The sequence below is a fragment of the Sceloporus occidentalis genome, unplaced genomic scaffold, assembly GCF_023333645.1.
Source record: "Sceloporus occidentalis isolate IW3139 unplaced genomic scaffold, rSceOcc1.0.p SCAF_4, whole genome shotgun sequence".
NCBI lineage: Eukaryota > Metazoa > Chordata > Lepidosauria > Squamata > Phrynosomatidae > Sceloporus > Sceloporus occidentalis.
The window spans coordinates 123,245,918-123,261,661 of record NW_028316984.1 but is presented as its reverse complement, the minus strand read 5'-3'; the positions used below and the strand labels follow the sequence as shown (position 1 = coordinate 123,261,661).

The following is a 15,744-nucleotide window of genomic DNA, read 5'->3' as shown; positions in this document are numbered from 1 at the left end:
ATTTCAGAGGAGGATGAATGTAATGACATACTAAAGCTATTCATAAGATGAGACATGACATGTCATTATATTCATTTTTCCTAAAGAGAACTTTCAAGGCTCTGGAAAATTATGATCATGTGGAACTAGAAAAGTAAGTAGGACTTTCCTAACAGATTACCCCGGTTCCTTCAACAGTTCAGCAATTTACTGGAATACACCAGCATAATAACCTTTATCCATGCAGTTATAACATTCACACGCTACCCTATAGTATGTAATCTCAACACAGGGAAGCAACTGCCATCAAGAAATCACTGATAGAGTGTTGTAGAAAATGGTATAATAGCAGGATGGTCTTTCTAAACCTAATTCAAACAAAGCATGATACACATTTAAATATGGTTACTTACAAAGAAAGAAAACCACCAAAAGAAACTTTGATTTATTCCTTTGTCTAGGCATAATTTAGATCTTAATAATACCTTCATAAACTAAGTTATCCAGTTTTTCTTTATCTTCGTCTTGTGTATATGCTTCTAGAAAAATCCACCGGGCTCTTAAAATTATAGCGTAGGTTCACAGCATAAGTGGAGAACTGTGTTTGAAGTGATAAACACCATTTCCACATATTACATACAATATGTGAACTTCTGTTTCCTCACACATTGTTCCTTTGCTTTTTATTGTCTTCACCATCAGCCATCTTCTGCCCATAATTTATCTTTTGGGGTAATTTTACATTTGTACAATACATTTCACATTGTGCTATATGAATCATAAAGAGAGAAAAATTTGTACAATTATATTGGACCTCTGGAGCAAAATGAGAGAAGAAAAAGGAGAGCTGTGTACATTGCCATGTGACAGGAGAAAAGCCAAAACAAAAGGATATCATAAGAGAATGTAACAATAATAGCAAGCAAATAGAAGTTTTTATGACTTCGAAGAAATAAAATTAAAAAAATAAAACAGCCACTTGTTTTGGTTTATTCCTGTCTTCTCCACAATCCTACTGCATTTATTCAAAAATTAATGCAAGTATATTCAGTACAGCTTACTTTCAGGATATAGGATCATGCCCAAAATTATTTAGGATAATTAAAAGCATGGTGTTGTGGTTTGAGAGTTGAACTACAATTGTGGAGACCAGGATTTGAATCTCTGTTCAGCCAAGTCACACACGCTCATCCTCAAAGGATGTCAATGGCAAACCACATCTGAAGAAATTTTGCCAAAAATACCCCATGATAGGGTCACATTAGGGTTGCTGTAAGTCAGAGAAGACTTGAAGGCACACAGCAACAACAAAATTAAAACCAGAGGGAAAATAAATGGAAAATATGAGGAATTCTTTGAAGTTTTTAAAAAGTTGTACAATGTTTTTATCTGCACAAACTGTTGGTTTTTTCTTTTTGCAATTAAAAAATAAATACATTACCATCAATTTGATTATCACCGCCAAATACATTTTATTACATTGAATTTATTTTCCACATCAAGAATATATATTCCTTTCATTATGTTCCTCGATACAAGTCTATTTTTACCTCTCAATATAAATGATCAGACTGGCAAGACTGGTTAATATTAAACTTAAAATGAATGGCTCAATTTAAAATACTATCTGGCTGTATATATGTAGATTATACGCACAGAGGTTATCTTTAGTATATTCATCATATTCCAGATAACTAAAGCATAAAAGTAAGAATAAAGCTATGCATGTAAAAAGAGTGATTGTTAAATAGACTGAGGTGTTTATTCACTGTACTGAATACACACCTTAATTTGTGGAGTTTACTGTGAAAACATGGCAAGGGAGTATAGAAAATACTACTGTTTTAAATACCATAGTCTTCACTGTTGTGAAGATATTCAAACTAAACATCCATGAAAACTAATAAAACAAGTGGAGATATATATAGAGAGAGGGAATATTCTGAAGCCCCTAACTCTGTTTTAAATTTGTTTTCAAATTTCTGAAACTTACTCAATGATAATCCAGTTGTGAATCTGAAAGTACAACTGCCAAGGGGAAAGTGGAATTTGCCTTAAGAAATGAGTGATAAACTGAGACAGATCACTGGGATCCTTAGCATTCTGATTACTTGGGACCAACCCAGTGTGAGAATCCTAGAAACACTAGTCAGATAGTAAGAACCCTGAACTGTGATGGCAACTAGGTAACAGCAACAATAAACACTGTAGATCAATCTTGACTTTGGACCTAGTAGCCCACTTTGGAACTGACAGGTAACCATGTTAGGACTTAGGGAAATGTTCAGTGACTCCTACAACCAGCAACGCAATTGATTCGTTTGGCAATGATGAATGCCAGTATCATTTTCAACACCACAGTGCTCATATGTCAGTGTTAATCTGTAAACATTATTTGAAAGAAATGCTCAAAATATCGGGAGCTATTCAGTATAAACTTGTTAGCATGAGCAAAAAGTGGTTGCTCAAAGAAGAATTAAAATATATTCAAAAATGGGTTGTCTGAAATAGAATTAAAATTTGTTTGAAAGAAACAACATTGGCCATTTGTCCATTTTTTTTAACTATACAATATTCAGCTTGTAATGTTAAGATTATACAATAAAACTATACACACACACACACACACACACACACCACCACCACCACCACCACCACCACCACCACCAGAAGGATACCTTGAAACAAGCATCCTCTGGCTGAATCAGTGGCTATCATCATGCACACAGGTAAGGTTCCTTTAAGCCTACTGCTTTCAATTGGATTTGTGCTGCTGCTGTGCATAAATCATTTAATGAGCATTTTTCAACCGTCTTTGATCAAAAGTTTCAAAGCAGGAGAGTGACTTCATCATTATGTCCAAGCCTAGTCCATACTTGTGGAACTGCAGCTTTTATCCCTTGCATAAAAGGACAGAAGAAGCAGAAGTTTTCCTTGAAAGTGAAGTGCCTAGCATGCCAAGTCAAAAGCCCTTACCTCATTTAGCTGCTGGGTCTGTTGGGGAAATCCTTTAGCTGCAACAGCGAAAAGACTGATCAGGCTATGTCTGATGTTAAGTAAACATAGGTGGCAGACTATCACTTTAAAAAACCTTGCAGCAGTGAAGGTAAGTGGATGTGATATTAATTTTTAAAACATTTTTTAGAATGTGTAGCTGGCCAATTGTGGAATTCCTTAGGTCACTTCCTGTTATTCTGATTGGATCGTCTAAAATTAAACTTTTTAAAAAAACTCCGCAGGGATTACAAACATTTGCATACAGCCAGCCAACTCACACCTTGGCGTACAAACAAAACAAGTCTAACCAGGTTACACTTGTGTCCCGAGAACAAAAGGGAAAAAAGCCCTGTTAATGGATGAGGTATTGGCTTCTCTGTACATGATTTTTTAAGACCACCTCTTCTCCTCCACACCTCAAAGACAGGTTATTTGAGGTAGATCACAAAATGTAATTAGAAGCAGACTCTGAAAATGTGTCCATCATTTTATATAGCTAAATCTGCTTGGACAGCAGAAACAGGGGAAGAAAACAGAAAATGAAGTTTATGGAATAGATTTACACTGGCAGCAAATTCAAGCTAATGTTCCAGTGCTGAAGGATTATCTTTCTTCTCCAGTGGTATTCAGTTACCTTTTAGATTGCACAGAATCTGCCATATTAGGGAGCTATCCTTTCCAAGTATTATTTTTGTGCAAATACCTACAGAGCATAGTGAAGAAAAAACTTGGCAGAAACCAAAAACTGCATACCTGCAGAAGGAGTGACCATGAATGTGGCAATCAGTGCTCAAAGGGGCAACCAGAATGCATGTGCTCAGGTTGTTGTGAGGTGCATATTGCCTTTTGGATTTTAGCAAATACTCTTTGTTCAGGGTAAGGTTAAGCTAATTTGTGAAGTCCGGTTATGACACTAGGACAAATAGTTTGCCTTTTTTTTATTTAAAAGGTATCTAGTATACAACTTAAACACATATGGGAAAACAACATGCATGTGTCCCCAAAGAGCTGTACACAAATGGTGCTCTGAAAGTGCATTTAACACTTGCTGTGCTTTTATCACCATAAAAAAGAGAAGTAAGTGGCATACCCAGATGGCCTTGTGTTTCATTAAATACAAAGGAAGGAATCAGTTGTGAGCAAGCTGTAAGTTAGCCCTCCCTGCTCAGCTCATCCACCTGTCTGGATAAAGCAGAAGAATACTCCCAGCGTTAGAAACTACCATATTGTTTAAAATGGTTGCTGGTGGGCACAACAAACTGTTATGAGGTAGCCTCAAGGAAGATATTAGTAAGGTAGGGCTTTGAGTTTTGGGTGTTTAAAAATTTCTCTTAAAATTATACCACTATATACAGCATAAACACATGGATGAAAACAACAGAATATAATATGAAGACAATGTGAAAACAGTTTAACATAATAATTTTAAAAGTGCCAACAGCAACTGTGTAAAGGGAGATAATGGTACATCTTATTTGTATATGTGTGTGGTTGTAGCTGGCAGGGGAGGGCAGCTGGAGGAGGGGGCAAGTAGCTGGGGAGAGGTATAAGGGGCAGGTTAATGGTTGGGGGGATAACCCTCCACTCCACCACCACCCCAGCAGCCCCTTGTACCAGGTATTACCAAAGGTAGTGATGCCTCTGGCACTTATCAGTGTAACTTCCAATCTGATTCTGTGTTCTTGATTCATTGACTGAATTGTATGTCTCCATGTCTTTCTACCTAGTGTCCAAAAGCTAGGACTGGGTATCCATTTGGACATACAACTAGTACTTTTAAAATGCAGTGATCAGTGTTGCCTCCTCTCAAATGTTACAGTTAGCTACGTATCTCTTCCAGTATTTCGCCTTTCTATTGCACCGAGCAGACTACCTTGCCTACCCTAACCTCTCCCTCCCTGATTTCCTGCCATTCTAGATATGTAACACTTAAAATGAAGGGAAAATGTGATGTGATTTTTAAAAAAATCTCAATAGAGTCCACCTCTGGGTTTCATCACTTGCAGGTATGACACTGAAATCAGCTCTGCTCCTAGAATTAGGTCAAGAATACACGTAATTTCTCCAGCTGCATACATCACACAGCAATAGCATTCTGAGTCATCATTTCCAGTAAGTGTGATCAAAGAAGTTTTCAGGCATTGTATTAGTGCAGTATTCAGCAGCCTATCATGGATTTATCATTATTGTGAGAGCGGGGAAATAGGATAACTATGGGGATGGAAAGATTGGGATGTTTCCTGTGTTAAGAATATTTTATTTTTAAAAATTGCAAAGGACAAGGAATGATGCAAAAGAACAAGGAATTATACACTCCAGAAAATATTCTTTTAGTATGATTTAGCAGATCAGTCTTTTAATCCTGTAGAATTTTTAAAGATGAGTAAGTATTTTCAGACCTATTTTCTGACCCCAATGATAAGTTCAGTTTATTGGGGGATATGAACATTGTCTGTGTCCAGTTTTGGGTTCACAGTGTTCTACCAAAACATGCAGGGCCAGAAGACTCAAGTTGGAATAAAGTACAGTCAGCCCTCCTTATACACAGATTTATTATACACGGATTCAAGCATACACGGTTTGAAAAGGTTCCAAAAAAGTATAAATTTCAAATATCAAACCTTGATTTTCCACTTTTTATAAGGGACACCATTCTGTTCTGCCATTATATTTAATGGGACTTGAGCATACACGGATTTTGTTATACACGGTGGATCTTGGAACCAAACCCCAGCGTATAACAAGGGTCCACTGTAAAACAAATCCATGCAATAAAATGAAATATATTGTGGGGTATTGTATTCTGGAGTAGTTTCTCCCCCCAGTGAATTTCACTGTCTCCACAAAGAAAGGAATATTGATTTTTCCCAAATAGAGTGGACCTAAGCCTTATTCAGGCATTATTTAGTCAGTTTGATATAATTAGCCCTCTTCCTCTTTGTGGTCAATTTCCTCATTTGGAAAGTGATAACTCTGGAGTAATTCCTGTTCACACAGAAACTCTCCACAAGAATGCTGGAAAATCAGAGGTCCTGCTCACATAGAGAGCCTCACACACAGAGCTTCCAACAAGAACCTTCCAACAAGAACCAACTTTTTGTTGCTTTTCTTGTAAACAGATCAATGATGGAACTACACAAGGCTAGCCACTTGTCTTTTCATGTACTGAATCTTATCAGGTAGGTCACACTTGAATGGGTCTCAAATGAAAACAAGAAAACACGCCTTTGTCACATCATGGAAAATGGCATGGGATTTATTTTTTCTAACAGGTTACAGTAGCTTTGGAAAATGAAGAAGTTGGTTAGGGTATATTTTCTATATGGCATGGTGAAGTCAAGTTGTTCATTTACTTCATTGCTATCTCAAATGTGTATTTTCTCTTGTTTCAGAGGGTGAAATATGGTTCTAGTACAGACACAGAAACAGTGTGTGTATACCACACATCAAAAATGTGTTCACCAAACACATGAACAGAGTTGCATCTGCTAGACTGCCCAACTCCAGCATAAACACACCAGCTACACTGTTCTGAATAAGCATGAAAGGACACAGAGGTAGTGACCAATGTAGTTGTCATGACCAGCAACAAGGAGGACTCGGAGGATGACGAGGAGGAACCCAAGAGACTGCTAGAATCCCAACCCTGCCTTCGCAGACCCATCCTTTCTGCCATCTTTTGGCTGAAGTTGGGAACTTCAGTGCCTGGCTGTTGCTCTACATCTCCCAGGCCTGGCACCTCTGTTGAAACAAGGCTAGGCTGCTGATCCAAAGTGTCCCCTGAAGGAGACCCAAAAGCCCCAGGATCTGGTAGGGCAGAACTAGGACCTGGCAAGGCAGGGTTGAGGCACTCTCTCAGGATCGTCCTCCAAGTCCTCCTCATTGCTAGTCATGACAGTAATGTAGGTGGGGAAACTTACAATGTCATGACATTGCATTCACAACATAGGATATATGAGCCCAAAGATTACCAAAGATATAGGAAAATTCAGTGCAGGTATAGTTTTTTTCCAGTGGCAATTTTGGACTCAAACTGTAACACTTTTCACATTGTTCCTATTTTGTGCAAAACTAAGGACCTTATAGTACACATTATTTTCCCTGTTATGGGAACGGAAAGGGGACTCTCAGGGCCACATGCAATAGGGAAAAAACAGATTTTACTGCACAGCAAATCATCCACAAAATGGCCCTGTTCCATTCTCCAGTGCCAAGACATCCCCATTCAGTGCTGAGAAGCATTAAATGTTCGGGTCAGAAGTTTTCTGACCAAGCAAAATGGCACCCCTCAGCACTGAATGGGGATGGCTTGGTACCAGGGAACGGAATGGGGCCATTTTGTGAATGATTTACTGTGCAGTAAAACCCGTTTTTCCCAGTCACATGCGGCCCTGAGAGTCCCCTTCCCATTCCCATAATGGGGAAAATAATGTGTGCAATAAGGTTCCCAATCTTCAGAAATAAGAATGATTTGCACACTCATTGGCTTTACATTCTATTTTGTGCTTTATTTTTCTTTTGAAGGAATATGTGATGAAACAGTTGTCTTAACGGCTCACCACAGTCACATCACAATTTGCCCTTCCATCTCCAAATGCTCCACCTATTATTAAATCCTGCCTTTCCCCCAATATTTGGAACCAACAAATAGTATTAAAAACAATTACAGAAATAGTGGTAAAACATATGAAACATGAAGCAAACACTTATAAAAAGGAATTAGTAAAATGAAATTAAGCAGTATTTAAAATTAAAACATTTTAAAACAGATCCATTAAAAGACAAAAGATTTTAAAAACCAGCAGATTTTATTATGGCAGTAAAGGATTCAGGTCCTTGTATGTACATGCATATGTATGTACCTATTTAAATGATGAAATCCCCATTTTCTTTAAGTTACATAACAGTAACTTATAAACCATAAGCCACATGAAGAAAGTTAAAATAAGTTAAAGGAGATTGAAAGGCAGAAGCAATAAAATAAACAGCAGCACAGAAAGAAAAGGCAGCATCTATAATCAGAAGATTCCATCAAAGATTAGCTAAATTAGAAAGGCTTCACCAAGTCATAGCCATATCACCTCTTATTCTAATCTCTCCTGGAACATCAAAAGTTCTTTTTTTCAAAAAAATACAGTTTCTACTACCAGCTAACAAGCTCTTCATTCATCCTACTCCATTTGCCCTTTCCTTTATTCTGGCTTTCTGTAGCAGTAACGTGTTTGGGCAGACGCATAGAATCATAGAATCCTATCTTCCAACTCGAGACCACAAGGGCTATCCAGTCCAACCGCCTGCCATGCAGGAACTCTCAATCAAAGCATCCCTGACAGATGGCCATACAGCCTCAGAGACTCCACCACTCTCTGAGGAAGTGTGTTCCACTGTCGCATCATCATCATCGATTATTGTTCTGTTGTTTTGTTGTATTGTTTTGTTGTTTGACCTTTGGGTCAGTTTTAACCTGTATGGATTTAATTCTCTATTAGATTTAATACCTTTTTAAGGGGAGGAGCGTACCAGGGATTTGATATGTTGTATATTTTTAACTTGTTAGCCGCCCCGATTGTTCTCAGAGGGGCGGGATACAAATAAATTTTATTATTATATTATTATTATTATTATCATCATCATCATCATCATCATCTGTATCTTGTGCCTTTCCCAGAACTGGGACTCAATATTAAAAGAACAAGACAAATAAAAACATAGAAAAGAGGATCATTATTATTACTATTACTATGGTTGTTGTTGTTGTTGTTGCTACATTTATTTGTATCCTGCTCTTTTTCCAGAAATGTTGTTCACATCCCTAAGAGTGTTCCTGAGAAGGATAATGCAGGGTAAGATTTCCAGCCAAACATGATCAGGTCAGATCAGAAAAGACCCAGATCATTCTCTGCCACTTTTCCCTACACCAGAAGGAGAAAAGGGAAAGCAGTAGAAAATCAGGTCATGCATCAAAAGGATCAGGAATATCAGCTTTGTCTGATTTGCTGGGAAAAGAATAAGCCAAGCTAAAATGCTACCTTCTCCTAATCATCTACAATCAAGCTGTCATCGCTTAAAATATTAGTCAATAAAGTAATGTATTATTTGTCATTACTTGTCCCAAATAGCATATCTATAATAGTAGTAATTCTTTCAGAGTACGAAGTACATTAATCACATAGGCTATTTAGCAGGGTTGATGGATGCCCTTATTATAAGAGATGTCCTTCATCTGAGGACCAGAAAGCTTGTTGTTGTTGTTGTTGTTGTTGTGGTTGTGTGCCTTAAAGTTATTTTTGATTTATGGAGACCCTAAAGCAAACCTATCATAGGGTTTTCTTGGCAAGATTTGTTCAGAAGCAGTTTGCCATTGCCTTCCCCTGAGGCTGAGAGCATGGTACTTGCCCAAGGTCACTCACTGGGTTTGCATGGCAGAGCAGGGAATCAAACTGTCATCTCTTGCCCAACACTCAAATAACTACACCACACTGGCTCTCTCATTGGACTGGCAGGTGTCCCTTATTATAAGGGATGTCCTCTATCTGAGGCTTGGAAAGTTTTAGACTGAACAAATGCTCCCCAAATCCTGTATTTTTGAGGTGTGAACCCTTCATAAAGACAGAAATCTTTTTATGAATGTGGTCAATGTGTTTACATAGAAGCACATGGCTGAACTCAGTATTTAGGTAGAATAAAATTTGTTAATAGCTACTTCCTTATTATCAAACCTGCCTTTCATCAATTTCTATTGTCCTTTATTGCTATTTTTAAAACTTGGTAACACTATTTTAAGGGGGGACTTTAAATGGTACCCCAAGCCTCCAAAAGTCAAGTTTTTACAGCATTTTGAGTGTTGGACTAGGCCTCTTAGAGACTAGGGTTCGAACCTTCTCTGCCATGGAAACTCACTAGGTGGCCTTGGGCAAGTTTTATTCTGCCTTAAAGGGTGGCATTGGTAAACCTCCAATGAAGAAATCTTGCAAAAAAACATTTATGATAAGGTCACCATAAGTCAGAGTCTGAATTGAAGTCATATAACAAGAACAAATATTGCTTGTTATGCAAACACTGTAACATTTATAGCATTCTCAGTAAAGCATTAAAAAGGGAGAGACATCATCTCATTATTCAAAAATGGAATGCACTTCTGTTGATGTCATTACTTTTAATTTATTACTTCCACACTCTGAAAGGAAATCACTCTAGACCAGGGATGGATGAAGTGTGGCATCTAGGGGGCATGGGGGGCATTTTTGCCATGTTTTTGCTTCCCTTCCCCATCATTTTAGGTCCAAGAGAGACCTTTTTCTAAAACGAATAGAACAAGAATTGACCTCAGGTGACTTCATGTTGTGAAAACAGCTCTCTCCTGATGGGCCCCAAAACATGGCAAAAATGCTCCCCATGCCCCTATAGACTTTAGGAGAAAACAATTGATTTGGGGGCAGGGCGGGTGAGATGAGGACGTTATAGCCGTGCCATGTTTCATGGGAAGCTAACATGCCCCTCTCGTTTCTCACAGTTGCCTATTATGTTGCCCACTAGAACATTACTTCCAACTTTTCCATCTGTTCTATGCACTCTAAATCTACCATTGGGTTGATCTGCTGTTCTTCTGCCACAGGTAGTGTCATTTCACCCCATCCTTCTATGCTGCAAGAGATCTAATACTTAGATCTCCTTATCTCTGCAAGTCTTTGCAATCTCCAAGGATGAGGGAGTTGAATCCCTACTACTCAGAAGCAGATTGCCCCTCAGCTTTGGCAGATAACCACTTAATCCATAGATTCAGAAACTAGAACAAGGTCCTTAAATTATTCTTTTTTTAAGTGCTCAGAAAAGTACAGAGTAGAATAAAGTTAGTCAAAAATGAAAGCACAGATCATGGCCAGCTGTCTGCTAGGAATGCTTGAGGAATTTCTTCCAATGCTATATGGTGATAATTCCTCTATAATATGACGTGATCCTGAACTCATGTGCAGGTCAGATCAGATCTGCAGTTCTCCCAGATGTCTCATTTCTTCTAATCTTGGCAGTGTAAACTTGTCAAAACATTCACTTAAATATGTATTCTGAGAGAAAACATATGTTTAATTACATATTTAAATTAACCAAATGGAAATGGTTTGGGACATAAGCATAAAAACACAAAAATACTGACATAGACCAGAAATAAATGTGTTGATCAGCCACTACTATCTGCTTCACATCTTATTGTTCTCAACTTTAGCAGAACGCCAAAATTGTTGCATGCCTTCAAGTAGTTTCTGACTTACAACAACTCTAAAGTGATTTTATCACAGGATTTTCTTGGAAAGCTTCAGAAGCTTTTTTGCCCTTGCATTCATCTGAAGCTATGAGAGCATAACTTTCTCAAGGTCACCCTATGGATTTCCATGGCCAAGGAAGGATTTGAACTCCAGTCTCCAGGGTCCTAGTCCAACACCAAACCATTATACCACACTGGTCAGATATAGAGCCAGAGTGATGTAGTGATTTGAGCATTGAACTATGACTCTGGAGACCAGGGTTCAAATCCCCACTCAGCCATGGAAACACACTGGGTGACTGTGTGCAAGTCACACACTCTCAGTCCCAGAGGAAGGCAAAGGCAAACAACCCTCAACAAATCTTGCTGATAAAACCCCATGAAATTGTTGCCTTGGGGTCACTGTAAGTCAGAAAAAATGTGGAGGCACACAACAACAGAATGCCAAAGAAAGTTCTGTACATCCAAATGTATGGTTGAAATTGTGCACTGGGAGATATAGAAAACCTACTATTTTCAACAACATCACAGGAGAACCTGCAGATGCCTGTTATAGTGCATCCAGCTACAGGAAGAGAACCAGACATGTCTCCACTCAACCAACCAACCCCCCCCCCCTCCAACAACATGAAAATGGCCATGTTGGGGGGTGCACTGCTGAAAAGGTAGGTTTGGGGGATACTTTTGCTCGTGTAAGTACAGTGAAAATAAAAGTAAACTGCAACAGCATAAGATAGACTTGCAACATCATAATTACTGAATAGTATGCCAGCTTGAGATTTTATGAGTGCTGAAACGGCAAATGAGAAAAGCACCCACAAATTAAGGACCTTTTTCTTTGTATAGCATAGGCAAATGTATTTGCTGCTCTCTTTCAGTTTTAGCAGAACACCTTTGGACTCTGAATTGTTCAACCCACCTCACACTGTTGAATAGAGCTTTGTCTGTTGCTACCACAGGCAAATACTTTGGAAACTAGTTCATACTATCTCTAATATCAACATAAGCTACAGTAGTATTAGCATGCAAATGCCAGGTTTATGATTAACGACTTCAAAATTACAAGGAACTGGGAGAACTTTTAAGAAAAAAATATTTGTTTGCAGATGAGTTCAAAGAGTGCACCCTTCGCTCATGCTATTTGAATCTTAGGAAACAGTGGGATCTAGGCAAGCACAAGAGATACAGAAGCACATCTCTTTAGATCAGGTAATATACACCCTGCTTCCTATAGACTTCTGGGGGCACAAGTCTTTTCTAAAAGGATCTTCTTCCCAAAATGCTTTGTTTCATCATGAAAATAAAATTCAGGCAAACAGAAAATGGAAGGTACCTACTCCTGGGTGCCAGTGAAATTTCACAATGTGTGCAGTTACATGAAAGAGTGTGGCCTGTGGTAGGATCAGGAATTTAAACTTGGATCCTGGAATGGTTGAAGTTGTTCATCCTTCCCTTAAGGTTTTCAAAGAACTGTTTTTTAAGTGAGTGTGATATTGTTTTAATTGTACTATCTTTAAAGTGTTTCTATTTTTTAAAATTATACATTTTAATATTGGTAAAAGTTTAATTCTATTAAGCTGATTGAGTCCCAGTTTAGGGAAATAAACAGGTATATAAATGAAGATTAAGATGGAAGAGGAGAAGGCAGGAGCAGGAATAGAAGTTAGATTCTTGTTTTTGCCAGGGATGGCAGTTATACTCCAACACATCCAGAGGTTGTCTTAAAATGGAAGTGTTTCCATTGGGGCCATTCAGGGACATATTATCTGTAGCACTGCATTTTGCTGCTGTGCCATTAAATTTTGGTTACAAATTAGTGGTGCAGAGTTCTGGTCAAAGACAAAGCCCCAGTTTTGCTTTAAGACAAAGCACAGATGGAGTGAGTGCACATAGGCTTGCCATATCCCACCTGGGGGCAGGACTTTCCTGGCTTGGGGCAGGGCCACATGGTCCCGCCCCAGTTTAGCCCCTCCCCTGGGACCTCCCCCCCCAGCAAGGCCCTGGAGGCAGCTCCACCCCTTCCTCCCCATGGCTGTGTGCCACCCTCCCTGCCTCCCTGCCTCCCTGCCTGGCTTAGCCTAGAGAGCAGGTCTTCAAGACATCTGCCACTCAGAGCTATTGCCAGCCCACTTGGTATATATACCCTGCAAGAGGCATTACTTTCAGGTTACAGTGAGCAAAGAAAAAAAGGCCATCAATCGTTCCTGTTTCCCTGGGAGTCTAAATGCCTCATCTTTTAAATGTCTACCACTCAGTATTGTTGTAATTCTTTATCACAGGGTCGTTTTTGAGGCCCTAAACACCTTTACTTGAAATATGCAAATTTCTCCTGAAGCTGACCAATGGGAAAGAAGCAATCAGCCCCCCTCCACTTGGGTTGGTTTTCAATGGCTTGGAAGGAAGAGATTTTGCCTTACTTGTAAATAGGAAGGGCTTTGGGATAGCAGAAGGCTGCAGAAATAGTTTGACCCCCCCCTTAAACATCCATGGCTCAGTTCTATGGGATTCTGGGAATTGTAGTTTCTTGTGGCACCAGAGCTCTTTTGACAAAAGGAAGCTGAATGGTCCACAGAGGAGGCAGGGGCAGAGCTTCTTGCCAGCAGTCTGCGGTGGAAGAGAGGAGGCTGATGGTCCTGGCCACTTCCCTTGGCTCCCTCCCTCCTCCTCCTCCTCCTCCTCCTCTCAGAGTAGTCACAGCCAAGGTGAGCTTCTCATTCACACTCCCTGGCTTTTCTCTCCCCTCCCCCCTCTGCACTTTGAGACCCCTTTAACTGCCAAAGCTCAATGCCACAATAAACTACAATTCCCAGGATTCCCTAGCACTGAGCCCTGGCAGTCCAAGCAGTGTGTTTTGGACACAGAGATCCTCCAAATGAATCCAGTCCCTAGCTTTTATATCTCTCTCACACACTGCAGGAATAATAACCCTCTTTGAGACTGCTTTAACTCAGTGCTAGGGAATCCTGGGAATGCTAGTGTTTGGGAGACATTGAGACTTCTCTGTCAGTGATGGCTCTGAGGCCACAATAGACTACAATTCCCAGGATTCCCCAGCACTGAGCAGTCTCAAACTGGACCATTTCCTCAGTGTGGATGCACCTGGGGAGGAATTCTGGGCACTGCAGTTCAACTACGTTTGGAGGGTTATGGGACTCCCTGTTAGAGATAGCTCTGGGGCCACAATGTACTACAATTCCCAGCATTCCCCAGCACTAACCCAGGACAGTTAAGTCACTCTCAAACTGGATTATTTCCTCAGTGTGGATGCAGCTTTGGTGAGGAACTCTGGGCATTTCAGTCCAGCATTGTTTTATTTCGGCAGTGTATTTTGGACCAGAGACAAGGTGACCAGGCATCCTCCTCCTTTTCCAGGATATGCCTTCTTCTGTCAAATTTCAAAAGGTCCTCCATTTGGATCATGGCTAAGAAGCATGGATTTATAATTACATGGGTGTTTTTAGCTTTTATTTTTGGCCATGTCCTACATTTTTTTGCTTGGGTGCCCTACATTTTGGGGTGAGGGCATTGGTCACCTTGGTCAGAGAGCTTTCCAGGGGTTAACTGCCATTCTGCTGTGGTGCTGGAACAAACCACCATTCCCAGAATTCCATAGCATTCAGGCAAGACAGTTAAAGTGGTCTCAAACCAGATTATTTCTCCAGTGTAGATGCAGCCCAAGCCTTTTGCCTCTCTTATGCCTGAGATTTCAAAGCCCAGCCTTGGCACCACAACAAACTACAAATCCCAGGATTCCATAGGATGGAGTGATGAGAGTGAAAGCAGTGTGGCAGCAGCCTAAGTGTGCTTAATGCAGTTCTTAACATGGTGCACCTCTTGCCTACAGAGTCTCACAAGACTTTTTTGTTTTACAACTTGTACCCATTAACTCCATTTCATGTCTCCTTTATTTAGTGGGGAGGAATACAGACAAAACAAGTCAAAATGAAGAAAAACCAAAGTCCCTTGACCAAGTACACACTTCTGAGAAGTATACTTGGTGAGACACCTGAAACCGAGGGCAAATCCACTTTTTGTTTAACCATGTTCTATATGCATAGCCATGTTAACCCATGTTCAGTGTTAAACCCAAAGGGTTTGGTTGTGGAATAAGCCTCTGAAATATGCAAGAGGCAATGTTAAAATAAAGCCATGATCAATGTCCAAATGTGCTGTTTGGAATGGGGAGAGGGGGGTGGCCAGAAAGGGAAGTACATTTCCGTGATCTGTCTACGAATAATGTCAAAACGTCCTCCATTTTGATCATGCCTAAGAAACATGCATTTCTATTAACATTTCTAAAAAAAGCCTCAATTTTTTGAGTGTCCTCCATTTTTATAAAATGTGTCCTACATTTGAAAACATTGTCCTTCATTTGTCCTACATTTGTCCCGGTTTGGAAGTCCTCACTTATGGCAACCCTAAGTGCACACCTAGTTTGATAATGAATTTGTGTTTCCAGGTGGCTTTGGGGAGGGAGGGGAGGAATCAATTTCAAAACAAAATGTGTA

At 39.7% G+C, this 15,744-nt stretch overlaps 1 protein-coding gene across 1 annotated transcript in view; it reads right to left on the bottom strand.

Moving 5' to 3' along the window:
- Positions 1-3,022, bottom strand: part of EHF (ETS homologous factor) — a 64,037-nt gene extending 61,015 nt beyond the window's left edge. Inside the window, exon 1 of the mRNA XM_089523498.1 lies at positions 2,956-3,022. The gene's annotated coding sequence lies outside the window, so the exon portion shown is untranslated. The remainder of the gene's footprint in view (positions 1-2,955) is intronic.
- Between the last annotated feature and the right edge of the window lie 12,722 nt (positions 3,023-15,744).